Here is a 15,031-nt window from a genome sequence, read left to right as displayed (position 1 = left end):
TCTCTTTCTTTCTTTCTTTCTTTCTTTCTTTCTTTCTTTCTTTCTTTCTTTCTTTCTTTCTTTCCTTTGCCCAGGCTGGCCTTGAACTTGTGATGGACATTCTAGCTTTAGCCTCTCAAGTGTTAGAGTCACAGGTGAACACTACCATGCCTGTCTCCCCGTCCTTTCTTGACATGGACTGAAGCTTATGCTATAGGTACAACCCAGTGCGTTTATTGCTATAGGAACGTCTGACCAGAAGACCCTATTAGGAGCCTGTGGGGCGTGGAGGCTAAGAGTGCTGGTAGGTTTGGAGCTGGCAGAATAGCAGATGAGATTTGCTTCTTCAGTGGTCACTCCTGGACCTGTAACGACCGACGCTTTGTATGAGACACATGAGAGCTCTGAAAGGCAACCGTGCGAATTATACAGATTTCTGAGAGACAGACAAAGAGAAGGGGAGGAAGAGAAAGAGAAGGGGGAGAGAGGGTGGGAGGGAGGGAGGGAGAGAGAAAGAGAGAGAATTAGTTTCAGAGTCATTAGGCCCTAAAAAGCTCTTGTAAAATGAGTCTAGCATCTAGATTACCAAAATATCCTAAGCTGGATGTTGTGGTGCATGCCTAAATAGTCGTACCATTTAGGAAGTGAGTGGAGGCAGGAGGATGAGGAATTCAAGGTCATTTTCTGCTACACAGTGAGTCTGACATCAGTGTGGGTTATATGAGTGAGACTCAGTCTCAGAGTGAAACAGCTCTGTATGTGGAGGGTAAGGGATGACCTGACTTTGAAAGAAGCTTATGGAGGCGGGGAGGGGGGCTGGGGGGTTGGGAGGTCGGGGGTGGGGTCGGGGAGAACCAGGCATTTGGAGTGATCTGAAAGGAGTCGTGATCCTGAGTGTGAGCACTGCCCCCCTCCCCTCCCAAACCATGAGGCAAGCTCCTCTGGGCTTGGTTTGGATTTACCTTCTGGGTCTGTTGATGATTTCCCCACATGGGGCGAAGCTTGGGTTGGTACCCCGGAAGCTTCAATTTTGGCTGACACTAGTTAATCCCCTTATTTTCCTTGGTTTCTCTGGTAGGACATGTTCCTTCCATATGCAGCGATCCCCCAGGTCTGTGCTATGTCTCTAGGCCGGGATTAGGCTTTTCTGTTTTTGTTTGTTTGCTTGTTTGTTTTTAATTCTCTGATGGTCTCCCACTAGGCTTCAAGATGGGAGCTGCCTTTACTATTGAAAATAAATCCGCAGAACCAAGCAGAACCCAGTTGACTGCATGGACTTAAGACAATGGATGCTCAGAGTACAGTGTATTCTAGTTTTAAACCACAGGACACCCGACTTCACTGTGCAAACATATAAAACAGTATACTATGTCCTTAGCCCCATAGCATATCAGGTAGAATGGTAGATCCCACAGGAAAGGAGAATAAAACAGGGAATCAGGTGCAGCTGAGGGAGAGCTGGTAAGCTGGTGATGGTAGGTGATTTTTTTTTTGGCAGGGAGAGACCAAAAAATGTGCTAGCGGCTTCCTATTAGAGCCAGAAAGCCATACAACTGGGATGAAGCCAATTTGCAGTAAAGATCCCATCTCATTGCTGCAATTTATAGATACAAATTCTTAAAAAAAAAAAAATCACGCCATCACTTTGAGAAAAGCATTTTCTGGTTGTTGCTTGTTTGCTTTTGTGACTACCATGTATGGGCCTATTTTTGTAGAATGAATACTTGACATTGACTGACGGTAGATGAAGCAAAGGCCCAATTTATTTACTGTGCTTCCACATAAAATAATTCCCATCTCATCACAAAAAAGCCTTATTGTTTTGGGGTGTGTTCAAAGGGCTTGTGTGTGTCTATATATGGATATCCATGTGAAAGGGAATGTAATGCCGCCCACCTTTCTGTCTTGGAGGGGGAATTATGTCCTAATTTTTCTAAAGAATGAGAAATACTACTTTAATCAGGAGGATAGCTAAAATATAATGCTCTTGGTGGAAGATGGGTAAGTAGTACTTACATAGCATTTACACGTTACTTTTAAACAGCCAGAGTTAGAAAGCATCTGCGCTCATGATGTCGTAGCCTCACCCCTTCTTCTCTTCTCCCCTTTCCAATGTTTCTCTTGGAGCTGGAGAGATGGTTCAGTGGGGAGGAGTGTACTTGCTGAACAAGCACAAGGACCCAGGTTCAGATCCTGACACCCACAAAGAAGCTGGATGTGGCCATGTGCATGAGCCTGTAACCTCAGCATGTGATGGGCACAGGCAGGAGGGTTGCTGGGGTTAAATGGCCACTAGCCTAACTGCAAGTTCAGTGGAAGTTTCTTGTTTCAAGGAAAAAAAGAGAGTGACAGAGCAGGACCAGAGAGAGGCCTTCCTCTGGCCTCCATGAGGGCACACGCTCACCTCGCCCCCTCAGAGTTATACCTTCCTGTAGTTCTAGGAGTCAAATCCATGGTGCTGCACGTGTAACCTGTAACGCCTTGATTCCTCAGGTGTATCTGTTTTGTCTCTCTTTTCCTTTTTCTTTCCCTTTTTCCTGAGATAGTGTTTCCCTGTGTAACAGAGCCCTGGAACTTGCTGTGTAGATCGGACTAGCCTTGAACTCACAGAGATCCTCCTGCCTCTGCCTCCCGAGTTCTGGGGTCAAAGGCGTGCGCCACCACAGCCTGGCCTGTTTTGTATTCTTATTTCTGCATTTAAAAATAACTCTGATGCCTTGCCACTTTGACTCCCACTGTGGAGCCGGAGGGCTTCGGCTCTTTCCCTTCTCCTCCTCCCTGTATACCACCCCCTTTTGTTTTGGGAGGAAGATAAATCCTGTCTTGCTTTTGTGAAAGACATGAGTGTCACGCCTATTCCAAGGGGACAAGGGTTCCTTATGTGGAGTAACAGTTACGGCCTCTGACCTTTAGTTTTTTTTTTTGTTTGTTTTTGTTTTTTTTGTTTTTTAAAGTCAGTTTTAAAGTCTGCTCCAAAATTCTAACTTACAGGTTCGACATGGACCATGTACCCAAGAGAGGCAAGGGCCTGTCAATTGGGATTGAAGTTAAGGCCCCTCTGGGAGTTGTTTTCCAGACTAAATTATGAACACAGATCCATTTTATTAGCTTTGGCTTTTGTCATAAAAGCCAAATGTAGAGGGAATACAGGGCCCCAGTGAAGCGGTTGTCGGGCTCCCGGTCTCCTGAGTAGGCAAGAAGGTTCCTCCCCTGAGCGCTTAACTACAAGATACTCTCAGAATGCTAGCCTTTGTTTGTATTTGGCTGGCAGTGTACAGGATTTGTGAGCAGTGGGAAGATGCCAGGGTCTTGGGGACCCAGCTCGAATCTGCATGGAGTCCTAATAATGCCACCTTTGCCATAGGGCTGCCCACAGTCCAGGCTTTGGGGTATAGCGTGTGAGCTGTTTCGAAGGTTGACAGTCTCACTTGGTTCCAGGACCACCCCCAGCCATCTGAACTCTTTGCCAGTCTCCAGAGTCCATTCCTCCAGGCTGATCCCGTTTCCTTCAGGCTCCTGAGTGGCTCCCTCTGCCTGTCCTTTGCTTGTCTATTTATGGCCTCTCTGGGTTCTAAAGAAGCTTCCACTGGGGCTTAGGCCAGCGAACTTCCCATCTTTGTCATTCTTGAGACATGAGAGAAGCCAACAGGGGCAATGCCCTGTGCTTTCCACTGTAAGATACTTGAAGACCAGGAATCTACTTGGAAGGACTTGGAAGCTATACCGTCGGTATAGCTCTGTAGTCACACTTCTAGCACCAAAGGATGAGAACGTCCTCCTCGTTAGGAAACATTCTTCCTAACTGGTTCTGGCAGGAATGGTATCAGGTAAATGGTAGGCAGGATAGAAGATATCAGATCAGTGGGCGTTGTATTGCACCACAAGCCGTACCACAAACCAAACCGTCAGTGGGCTTGTATGACTTAGATAGGCCAGGCTTAAACTTTTTGCCCTCTGCACCTGATTTGAACTTACAGGATCGTGTGTTCTATTAGTCCAGAGCGTCGCATTGACCTATTTTAAGGACATTGTTTCTCGGGGCTTCATGTCATTGTTGAAAAGCACCACACTCCGCCTTTGTTCTACACAAGTATCAAATGGTGACATGGAATAGCCTGGGCTACCAACTGTGTAACTCAGTCCCCCGTGGTTTCTTTATGTCTCCCTTGGTTTTCACAGATCTCCCTGTATGTGGCCATCTATGTGTGTGTTTAATTTTAAATCTTTTTAGGAGAAAGATTTTAAAAAGGGGACGAGAGAGAGAGGGGGAGAGAGAGGGAGAGAGAGAGAGAGAAAGAGGAAGGGAGGGAGGGAGAGAGAGAGAGGGAAAGTGAGAGGGAGAGAGGGAGAAAGGGAGAGAAGGAGAGAGGGAAGGAGGGAGGGAGGGAGGGAGGGAGAGGGCTTAGTAGTTAAGAGCTCTTGCAGCTCTTCCAGAGTACCCCAGTTCAGTTCCTAGCACCCACATCAGGCAGCTACAAGTACTTGTAACTGAAGCTTCAGGGAGTCTGCCACCTCTGGCCTCTGAGGGCACCTGCACTCACATGCACACATTCACACACAGATATATACATATACACACAGAGATGTACATATATGTATATATGTGTTATGTATATATACACACACATAATTAGAAAGAAATCTTTAAAAAATATTAAATAAGGATCATACAATGGTAGCCTGAAATTGAATGTTATGATGTATCTATTTTAGTAATCTAGGAGGAGTAGGCCATGTTTGATGTAAGAAAGTTTTTGGCTTTGGGGTGAAGGGACAAGGCAATGGTTCAGAAAAGGCTCTTAGGATGATAGGGGCTTGTTTTGACCCCAGGGCCAGTCCATTTTCACTCCGAGTGCCAGTGACCCACTCAGGTCCCCATTAACTTATGAGGCTGGCGTAGGGAACCATGTTTTATAAATCTAGGAATAGGTGTATTTCAGTACTCAGTAAAGGTGAGCTTGACCCTTTGTGGTGGCACAGGCCTGTAACAGCACTTAGGAGGTGGAGGCAGGAGGATCTCGAAGTTTGAATTCGGGGCTAGCCTCAGCTAAGTTCTAGAGCCTGTCCACAGACACTCCTGATAGACAGCTGTTGGGTGTTCTCCAACTCGCCTTAGGTTTAGCTTAGTCGTCTTAGCCTAAGATACTTGTAACCTCTGGGCACATCTCTAAGGCCCAGTTCGTCTGTCAGAATGGTGAGCATTTTCTTCCCATTGCTTGTCATAAATTCCTGTTTTCTAAGCAACCACTGTGTTACGGAAAGGTTCCGTTTTATTTTTCTTCTTCATGATGATCTTGATTTATGTGAGTCAGATAGGGTGGTATCACTGACATTAGGAATAATTAGAGCATATTTTGAAATTCTCTCTTAGCACTGACCCAGGTTTGTGCCAAGGTACACATAAGAGGTTTGGCTTTAAAAAAATATTTTCAAAAATGCTCCTTTGAAATGGTAGACACTTTGATGCTGAAAGAACATCGTTTTAATGGGTGGGGTTATTGCCTTTTTTTTTTTCCCCAAGACAAGGTTTCTCTGTGTAGCCCTGGCTCTCCTGGTACTTGCTCTGTAGACCAGGCTGGCCTCACACTCACAGATAACTGCCTGCTCCTGTCTCTGAATCCTGAGTGGTAGGATTAAGGGCATGCACCACTACCTGGCTGGGTTTCTTGTCTTGATGCTCAGAGTTAAACTTCTTAAATAAGGAATGCCCGTCATATATTCTGAAGAGTTCCAAGGGTATATGAGGCAAGATCTGACACACGTGTGCCTACATTCGTGCTGGGGGTTGGGGGAGGCGAGTATACACTTCTGTCGTCTCCATTCGCCAGCCGGTCTTAGACTGTTCTTGACCTTTACTGCTTTTACTGAATCTTCGGAAATGTTTGCTGTCTTAGGAAATTCAGTGTGACATTCGGTTTTTCAATAAAAATGATTTGCCTCAAGGCCAGAGCTGAAGGGGCAGGGGCAGTGATAAATTAACATGTTAGCATGGAAGGGTGGCTCTGTGCCTTTATTGTGAGACTCCCATTGTTTTCCTTGCTTTCTCTGATGAACACGAATTTCTTTTATATCGGAGAGAAACTGTTTTTGTTCCGTGAAGAGCGAGAGTCCTTTTGAATCCATTCTCAGTCTGTCCGAGGGGTAGCAAGGTGGAGAATATGGGAGGGATAACAGATGGAAATGAGGACATGGGGAGCCAAGGTTGCCATGGGAACTGCATCGCCAGCTTCCTGTCATCAACGATGCCCTTTTGTTGTTATTTTTATGCTTATTTACTTCAAAGCACCCTTTGATTTGAGCATTATATATTAGTAATATATCTGTGGTTGCTGGTCAGTCGTAGATGTAGCTGCGTGTTAGCGTGGCCTGACTTGATTTAATGGAGGTGATGCTGTTTCAGCTGAGAGCAGATGTGTGGTGTTTGAGTTGGCCCTTTCTGTTAGACCCTCATATGTCCTCTCTCCTCATTGATGGCTGTGTGGGACTTTCTGAGCCTCGGACCCAAGCTTAAGGTTCTGCAGTTAAAGTGATTTTTGAACCTGTGTCTCTATGTTCCCATGTGCCGCTGTTTCTCCCTATAAACTTGCCTTGATTTTATTTGCTTTTTTTTTTTAAATGCAATAACATTGAGCAATGTAAAACCTAGAAACACAGTCTTTCAGTCATGCTAACCTTTGCCTACTGCATTCCTCATTGTCCTCAGTATAACTGTGACGGCAGCTGCCATTAATCAAGTGAGCCCTTCCATGTGTCAGGTACTGTGCTCACTGTCTGTACAGATGATCTCACGCCACCCTCACAGCTCCCTTGTGAGGCAAGGACAGTTCATTTCTTCACCTTGGTTTTCTTGATGAGGAAATCGAGGCTCAGGCATTGCGTGTGTGGTTTGTTTGAGGTCTTGAGGTCTTGAAAGCAGCGGAGCTGAGATTGAAATCACTCCCCAGCTCTTACGGCTTCGGTACTTTTAGTCCTTCAGATCATGACCTCAAGCTTTGGTACACCTGAACGTCCCAGTCCATCATGACACCTTCCTATACTCTACTGTGTGTCACGAGTCCCAGCAGATGAGATGACTAGACACCAGCGTGCCGGGAACATTTCCTCTCATGCACTGCCTGACTAGGTGTGAGCGGGAACTATGTGTATGGGAACTGAAGTTGGACTTGGATCCCTCCTTGATTGCATTCTTCTTTGGAACTGGAGCCTTAAGCAATCTGGGGAGGCATTTCCCAACCACAGCATTGACCCTGCTTTGTTTCAGTGCAGTTTATCTGAATGCTTTCTCTTTTGTCCTGTGGATTCAGGGAGCTCTGAGAGACTCTCATTCCTGTCTCCTGGAGAGACAGGAAGCATTTGGGAGAAGTGCTCCTTCTCAAAGGATGCCCTTAGTTCCATGCCAGCAACAGGATGCTGAATAGCAGGTCGTACTTTTTATTGCATCGATATCAGGTGAAAACTTTGGTCTCCTCTTCTAAAGATGACAACAGGCTTTCTCTAGTGTACATTGTGCTGAGCACTGCCGTGTGCTATCCTTTAGATCTTCATAACTCCATGAGGTGGGGTCTTACTGCGTTTCCACTTACGTGGATAAGGAAACTGAGTCAGTGAGGTGGAAGCAGTTTGCTCATAGACAAATGTCTTCGCATATGATTTCAGTCCCGGTTTTAGCATTCTGGTTCCTGAGCCACCACGTGTGTGACTTGAAGATAGAAATCCATCTCTGCCCCAGGGCAACCTGCCTGTCAGGGAAGTAGAGGGAAGAAAGTTGGCTCTCATCCTTTCTTGTCTTCTTCTGTTTCCGTAGAACAGTTAGGTGACTTAGTATGCCGGTTTCTAAGTGTCCTTGTCTCTCAGGGATCCTACATAGTGACCTAATTGACATTTCACATTTGATGGGGAGTCTGGCACTGTGGACTCCCCTCTGTTCTGCCACCACCAAGGCTGAGCCAGCTTGCTCTTCTGTAGATCAGGGAGGATGGGCTCTAGCCTTGTTTAGGATGAGGACATTCTCACCAAAGCAAGTGGAAGTCACTGCCCTTTAAAGTACCTTCAGTGTGGCCCATAAGCAAAGAGTATAGCATGCCCTTAGTTCCGCTAAGATTAAGGGCCTAGAAATTGACTTGTGATCACTGACTGTGCTTGGCCTTTGGTTTGAAGCCACAGTAGATATTTTCTTAGAGCTATCATCCATCAGTAATAGCAGATTTTGTTATATTTCATATTCCTTTTCCTATCTTCCCTCCTCCCTGCCTGTCTGTAATTCCCACAGCAAGTGTTCTAAATATTATAGAATTGTGGAATATCATTCCTGGAAAAGAACTCAAATTCCTGTAGTCTGCCCTCCCTTTTTGGAGAACTAGAAACAGGCCGAGGGATGCAGGAGCTTGCCCCAGACCCCACAGCCCATCCACAGCAGGGCCAGAACGCAGATCGTCACCCTTCTCAAACCATGTGCTTTATCTTGATCCTTAACTCCCTTTGCAAGCAGATGCAACAGGGAACCACTTTTCCCTTATATGGCTGTATGTTCTCTGCCTCTTCCTTGTCAGCAGAGGCTGGGTCAGTTCAGAGTTTCTCCTTCCTCCTCTAACTGCCACCTCCACCATCTCGGTGCATGTAACGACAGGCCTTTCGTGAGAAGACCCATCCCCAGAGTTCCGAATGGTGTTAGGCTCACAGGTCACGCTATGAGAATTGCTAACTTCTCAAACATGAGGAAGAGTTGTAGAGTCGTAGATTCTCCTCTTTCTATATACTGGTTTCTCTCATTTAGCATGGTGATGAGTATAGCCAAGCAGGGAACCATTGGAAGCCAAAGTGCTATGACTGATTGATTAGTGGCTGCTTTGAGATCCCCCTCCAGCAGAGGTCTGTACAAAGACCACATTTCTAAAACTTGGTCCGAGCTGGTCCGAACAGTGATGTTTAACATGCCTAGGTTGTAGCTCACTAGCTCACTACTCCTTGAGGCATATCTCTGGGAGTGTTCACGGGCTTCTCTGCTAAGGAGAATTCCATTGCCTATTACTCAGCTCTCCTAGTTACTCTGCCTTCTAAGGACAACCGTCTCCTGGTTAGCGCTGTTTCTGGGCTTCGTCATATAGAGTCAGAGCAATGAGTAGAGGCTGAAACGGATGGAGAGAGTCAGAGTTCCACGCGAATGTTGGTAAACAATGGCTGTACTTGTGTTTGGAAAGTTCAGTACTTGTGTGAGAAGAAGCAGCAGCAGCAGAAGCCAAAGGAGGTAGAAGGGAGAGAAGAGTCTTTGAAGAGCAGATTGGGGTGGAGGTGGGATGAAGAACAGAGGAGTCCTTGGAGGAGCACAGGCCAGCAAAAGGTAGAGAGAGATGTATGGAAGACTTGAAAGGTACATGGAAGCTTGGTTGTATCTGGGTTTCTCCAGTATGCTCAGTCAGGATGGTGGCTCTGACAGTTGAGTGGGTTTGGGAAATGCTTTGCGTGAGGTCCCAGTGATGCCTTGTTGGAGTCAGGATCTGTCAGTGACATCTGTCACTGCCAGGTCACTTTCCTGCCTGTAGAACCCAGAAACAGGGCTGAGGGTCGACGGTCTGCCTAGCGTTCATGACAAGACTGGTTCCATCCTCAGTGAGTCATTGACTAGGTCTGGTGGTGTGTGAGCCGGGCCTGAGGAGGTTGAAGGGAGGAGGATCAGTAATCCAGGGTTATCTTTGACTATATAAGGAGTTGGATGCTAGCCCGAGCTGCTCAAGACTGTCTCCAAACAAACAAACAAAACCCCCAAAGCACAGAACTGCCATTTTCTGATTCAGTTGCTTGTTTCCTTTATACTCTATTTTCAAAAGCAGTTTGAGGTGACTTGGATTTAGTTAGAGTTAGAATATGCCGGTTCATTCAGTTTTTGTGCTTACTATCAATAGAAAAGAAATTTGCTTTAAGGAAAAGATTGAATTTCTAGACCACATTTTAGTCACAAAAACATTCTTGGGGGAAGGAGACTTTAATTTTTGTTCTTTGAGAAATTGTTCTTTTACACTGGTTTGAGGTGGGACTGTCTGGCTTAGGTAGACTGAGTTCTTCTGGCAGCCAGCCTCCTGGGGTCTACTTGGTCTGTGCATACTGCATGTCTAACATTCATGTTCCATGATGATTCTTCTTGGAGAGGCTAAAGGCTGAGAATCCTCAGGCTGCTGGGACGTGCAGGTCTGTGCGTCCCAGAGCCCTTTGTGTTGGCTCTGGGGACAGCCGAAACAGCACTAGGGCAGAAGAGTGGCCTTCAGAGAGCTCTGGCAATGCTTGATGCCACTGGTGAGGCATCACAGGTGAGGACCGAATGAGCATGTGCCCTGGGCCTCCTTATATGCTGCTGATCAGAGCCACACAGCACAATCTTGTCAGCCTGCTTGTCAAACCATTAGGTACCACCACATGCACACACATACACACACGTAAATATATACATATATACAAAAATATATGCATGTATGCATATGTACACATGTGTGTATGAATATATATGCATGTATGTATGTATTTTCACAGTGCTGTGGATTGACCCCCAGGGCTTTGCACATACAAGGTAAGCTCTCTGCCACTTTGCAATACACTCAACCTCCCTGTCCATACTGTTTGATCACCTTGACAATTTGTGTCAAGACAGGAAGGACCAGCTCCTTTCTTATATCTGAAACAATATTCCGAGTAGATAGTCATTTCCTACCTCAGTTTAAAAGATCCTGACAGTCTTTGGCTACGGAAAGGCATGTGATCAGTTCCTTCCCTCTCTACAGGCCACACGTCCCCTTTGCAGGCTGGCCTGTCAGACTGGTCGCCAGAGAGGCCCAAGGCACTCCTAATAGTACTGGGCCCAATTCCTTAGCTGTGAGTGACTCCTAGATCTGAGCACCGAGTTGCTCTGGTCTTGTGTGTGCGGTGCAGATGATAATCTGTGTGCGTTGTTCCTGGAGAACCACTGGGTCATCTGTTGCTGCTGTGCAGAACTGGGCGATGACTAAGAGGTCAAAGTTTGTCCTTTTAAGAAATTGCAGGGAAGAAGGGAGGATGGATGTGTGAGTACTCTCAGTTACTTGCTTCTCTTCTTCTCTTACTAGCTTCCCCTCAAACCCAAGACTAGGGTATGGGGTGTTATTGTCATACCCACTTAGGGAGAAGAATATCTTGCTTAGCATCTCATAGTGGCTGTTGGCTTATGTTCTCTTTTCTGTTATGGCTATGTCCTCAACACTAGAAGTTTCTCTCCAGTCCGATTGTTCAATAGAATATGATAAATAATATATGAGTTTCTGGTAGTCACATTAACAAAGTAGGAACAGGTGAAGTTCATTTTAGCATGTTTTATTAATCCAGTATCTAAAAAAGTGATTTAACCTGTATGGATCTGACCTACATCTTCAGGATATATGTGACAGTTGTGTAGCTCAGTGTTCTTGTGAGGCCTCTAGCCTTTGGAGCAGGGCTGCCTTTGACTCTTGCCTGCCTTTGGGACACCTTTCTTCCTACTGGGTTGCCTTGATGCTAAGCAAGAAATCCGTCTCCGAGGTAGTTATCTTTCTCCCTAAGTGGGTATGACTGATCCTGTATCCTGTACCCTGGGCTTGGGTTTGAGGGGAAAGCAAGTAAGAAAAGATTACTGAAGGCACTCACATATCCATCCTTCCTTCTCCCCTGCCTTATTTATCCAGCCTTGATGTGAGGGGCTGTGCCTGGTTATGCCATATTTGGTTGATGTTTCTGGAAGGGCCCATTCCTTTCTGGGGGGTGGGGTGGGGATCTATAGCTGAGATGTAATATATGAGAGAAGAATAAATAAAAAGGAAAAAAAACTACAAAAATATCAGCAAGATACATCATCTTCTTTTTAATGTTGAACCCTCAACTTCCATTGTATATGTTACCTAGACCTGCTTCAAGTAATACTGGTGTTCCAGCTTGGCAGCCGTGTGAGCTGGTAGTTTCTCTGCAAGATAGCCTGACTTCAGAATCTCTTGATAAGAGATATATTTTACCTGGCTACCCAGGTAGCGGGGGTCAACAGTTTTCCAGAAGACTGATTTGCAAACACGCCAGCTTGGGCCTGCATGTCTGTCACGTACCTGAGGGAGATATTGAAATGCCTCCGTCATGCTGGAGCCTCAAGTGCTCCTCTGTGCCGCCTAATTGGGACTGGCTGTACCTTAGCCAGCCCCATGGGCAGTTTTACTCAGCTTTTCTGACTGCGCCTTACCCCCTTTCCAGGGATTCTTGAATCTCACTCACTGACTTTGGGGGAATGCTGGTGTGGTAGGAAGGGCAGGGAATGTGCACACTGGGGGAGGACCCTTCCCCTCCCCTGCTAGACACAGCTGCAGCTTCTGATTTATCTAGATGTGATCACGTATTAATGGCAGAGAAGGCGCCTGCCAGGAAAGGCAAGGTCAAGAAACCAGCATATTTAGGGAGAATAGGATACTGTGTACTTAAGGCGTGTTTTCCTCTGGTGGTTTGTTTAAAAAATGTATTTGCTGACAGTGTAAGACAGTTGGCCCTACAGAGCCACAGCCCAAGGGTATGAAATCTCAAATACCTCAGAGGCCAGGCAGGTAGCTTGGGAGGAAGGCTAAGGTCAAACTGGGTGGAATGCTCTTTGTTTTCACAAAAATATTGTAGTTGCTTTATTTTGTGGGGTGGGGCGGACATAAGACACTCTTGGTCTTTCTTTTTCTGTTGATAGGGAAATATTTCTATTTAAAGAAAACCAGTACATGCATCCATGATAAATGACATTAGTCAACATGGGGCTCTGGGGTTGGACAGATGCCTGTAAATACTTAGACCATCTAGAAAGGGCTACTTCCCAGTTCCATACAGCTGTGTGATCCTTGAGGCTTAGCATTACCACAGCTTGCTGTCTTTAAGGAAAAGCCACTCTGTAAAACTATAAGATCTTTGGCTTAATAATATAAAAACAATTAGAAATAATTACTGTTAGAAAGTGGCAAAGAACCACTTAAGTAGCAACATTTTAGATAACTATACTACAGTGTCTAATTCAGGAAGCAATATATCCATATTGTTCTATAAACTCTATTATCGATCCTTTGCACTGGGATTTATTTGTTCTTGTGTGTGTGTGTGTGTGTGTGTGTGTGTGTGTGTTGTCCTGTGAAGTTTTATCATGTGTACCATTTGTATAGTCACAGCTACAGTTAAAATATTTGGGAGCCAGGTGTAGTGTGCATGTCTGTAATCCCAGCATTTAGAAGTTAGAAGCAGGAGGATGAAGAGTTCAAATGTAGCTTGGACTGTATAGTGAGTGCCAGGCTAGCTTGGTGTGACTATGTTAGATTCGAGTAGGTATAGACACACACACGTGCATGTACACACACTTGAATTTTACATTGTTTGTGCAGATAATCTGAAAACTCTCGTTGAAGTCCACAGAACATACCCTAGGCCTGGTGAGGCCTGATGGGTCTCGAGCTTTCAAGCTCAATTCCAGTCTATCTGTTTTCATTTGTTTGTTTGATTTTCTTTTTTGGTCAGTTCAAACTCATGCAACATAAAATTTACTATTTAACCATTTCTAGGTAGGCAGATCAATATTTTCCAGCATATTGTCAAGTCACGCAGTCACTGACACTTTTTTCCCCCCAGCGTGCCCTAACAAGTCCCCTTGTCCATCAGCATTTATCACTATTCCCCATCCTCCAGTTGGACACTGGTAATTTACTTCAGTCTCTATGGGTTGTCTGCTCCAAATGTTTATGTAAATGGAATCATATAATAAGGTTTTTTTTGTTTGTTTGTTTCTGACTGGATGTTTTCATCTTACTATGGATGAGATTTGAGAGGAGAGGGAAAATGATGTTTCTGTGATTATATGAGAGGAAAGGCTGTCTGCATTCATCCCTTTGTGCCACAGCTATCGGCCTCTCTCCATTCTGTCGCCAGTGTGATGATCACGGTCACGATTTCTTTTAGGGAGGTTTGAACAAGCACATTAAACAGTAGGGTACTTCCTGTTGTGTGGAAATCCCTCAAGTCACTGTGGATATGGGAATTGTAAATCAGAAAACAAGGTGTGTGGTTCAGGTTATAATATTTTTGTTAGATACCTACTGTGTGCCCAGCTCGGAACCAATGGGTGCATGTTAGATTGGGTGCTGACAGTTAAGGGACACCCAGTTAGGAAAATTGGCAGATGAAAGAAAGGCAGCGTTTGGATGTTGATATAAATACTGTGAGAGTGGGGAAGGACACCAGGCCCAGGCTGGTGTGGAGGGAGCTCGAGGGTTAGAAGGAAGCTAATGGCCAATGAGCTGGCAGAAAGAGGGTTAGAGTTCAATAATGGGGTCTATAGCACCCCACTGTAAGCTCATTAGTGGTGACAGGATAATGGGGATATGAAGATGTGGTTCCAGGGGTGAGTTTCCCAGCTGCCCTGGTCCATATCTGAAGTTCTCAAATGGTATGGTTGAGTGGAGGCAGAGTAGGAGAAGCCCAATTTGTTAACCATGTCTCCGTGGAAACCCCAGTCTGAGCAGTTAGGGTATACAATAGAGGGTATACACGGGAGCCAGTATCCAGGTAGTGACAGAATTGAAGAGCCCCAGCGAAAGGCACCAGTAGACTCATCCTAGAAACCATAATGAAGCCATGCCATGGAGCGTGTTCAGAGAGCCCTCAGCCATGTTCCACTCACCTGGTTACTTGTCTAGCTCATATTGAGCACATGTTATGAGCCAGGAACTGTTGTGGTCCTGGGGTTATAGAAATGAACATAAGGTCCCTGCTGTTTTGAAGGAGATAACTACAATAATAGTAGATCATGGTAGGTTCTACTTGGAAAGGAGCTGAGAGTAAGGTTTGGGAGTCGGAACTGGCCTTGGTCAAGAGGGAATGTTTCCCTGGAGCTCTTAATGCCGAGAATGCCCCATCCTTGGCAGGAGACAGGGAGAGAGGTTTGGTTATGTAGTTTATTTTTTTATGCAGTAGAAATACCAAATTCTAGCCAGGCGGTGGTGGCGCATGCCTTTAATCCCAGCACTTGGGAGGCAGAGGCAGGCAGATTTCT

General features: G+C 45.5%; 1 protein-coding gene across 25 annotated transcripts in view; it reads left to right on the top strand.

Annotated features, from left to right (window-relative positions):
- Sorbs1 (sorbin and SH3 domain containing 1) overlaps positions 1-15,031 on the top strand; it is a 234,923-nt gene that overhangs the window by 43,549 nt on the left and 176,343 nt on the right. The gene's annotated exons all lie outside the window — the stretch shown is intronic.

This window comes from Mastomys coucha, unplaced genomic scaffold (assembly GCF_008632895.1).
Source record: "Mastomys coucha isolate ucsf_1 unplaced genomic scaffold, UCSF_Mcou_1 pScaffold21, whole genome shotgun sequence".
Lineage (NCBI taxonomy): Eukaryota > Metazoa > Chordata > Mammalia > Rodentia > Muridae > Mastomys > Mastomys coucha.
Note: the sequence above shows the minus strand (reverse complement) of the source record. Positions and strands in the feature narration are given on the sequence as shown.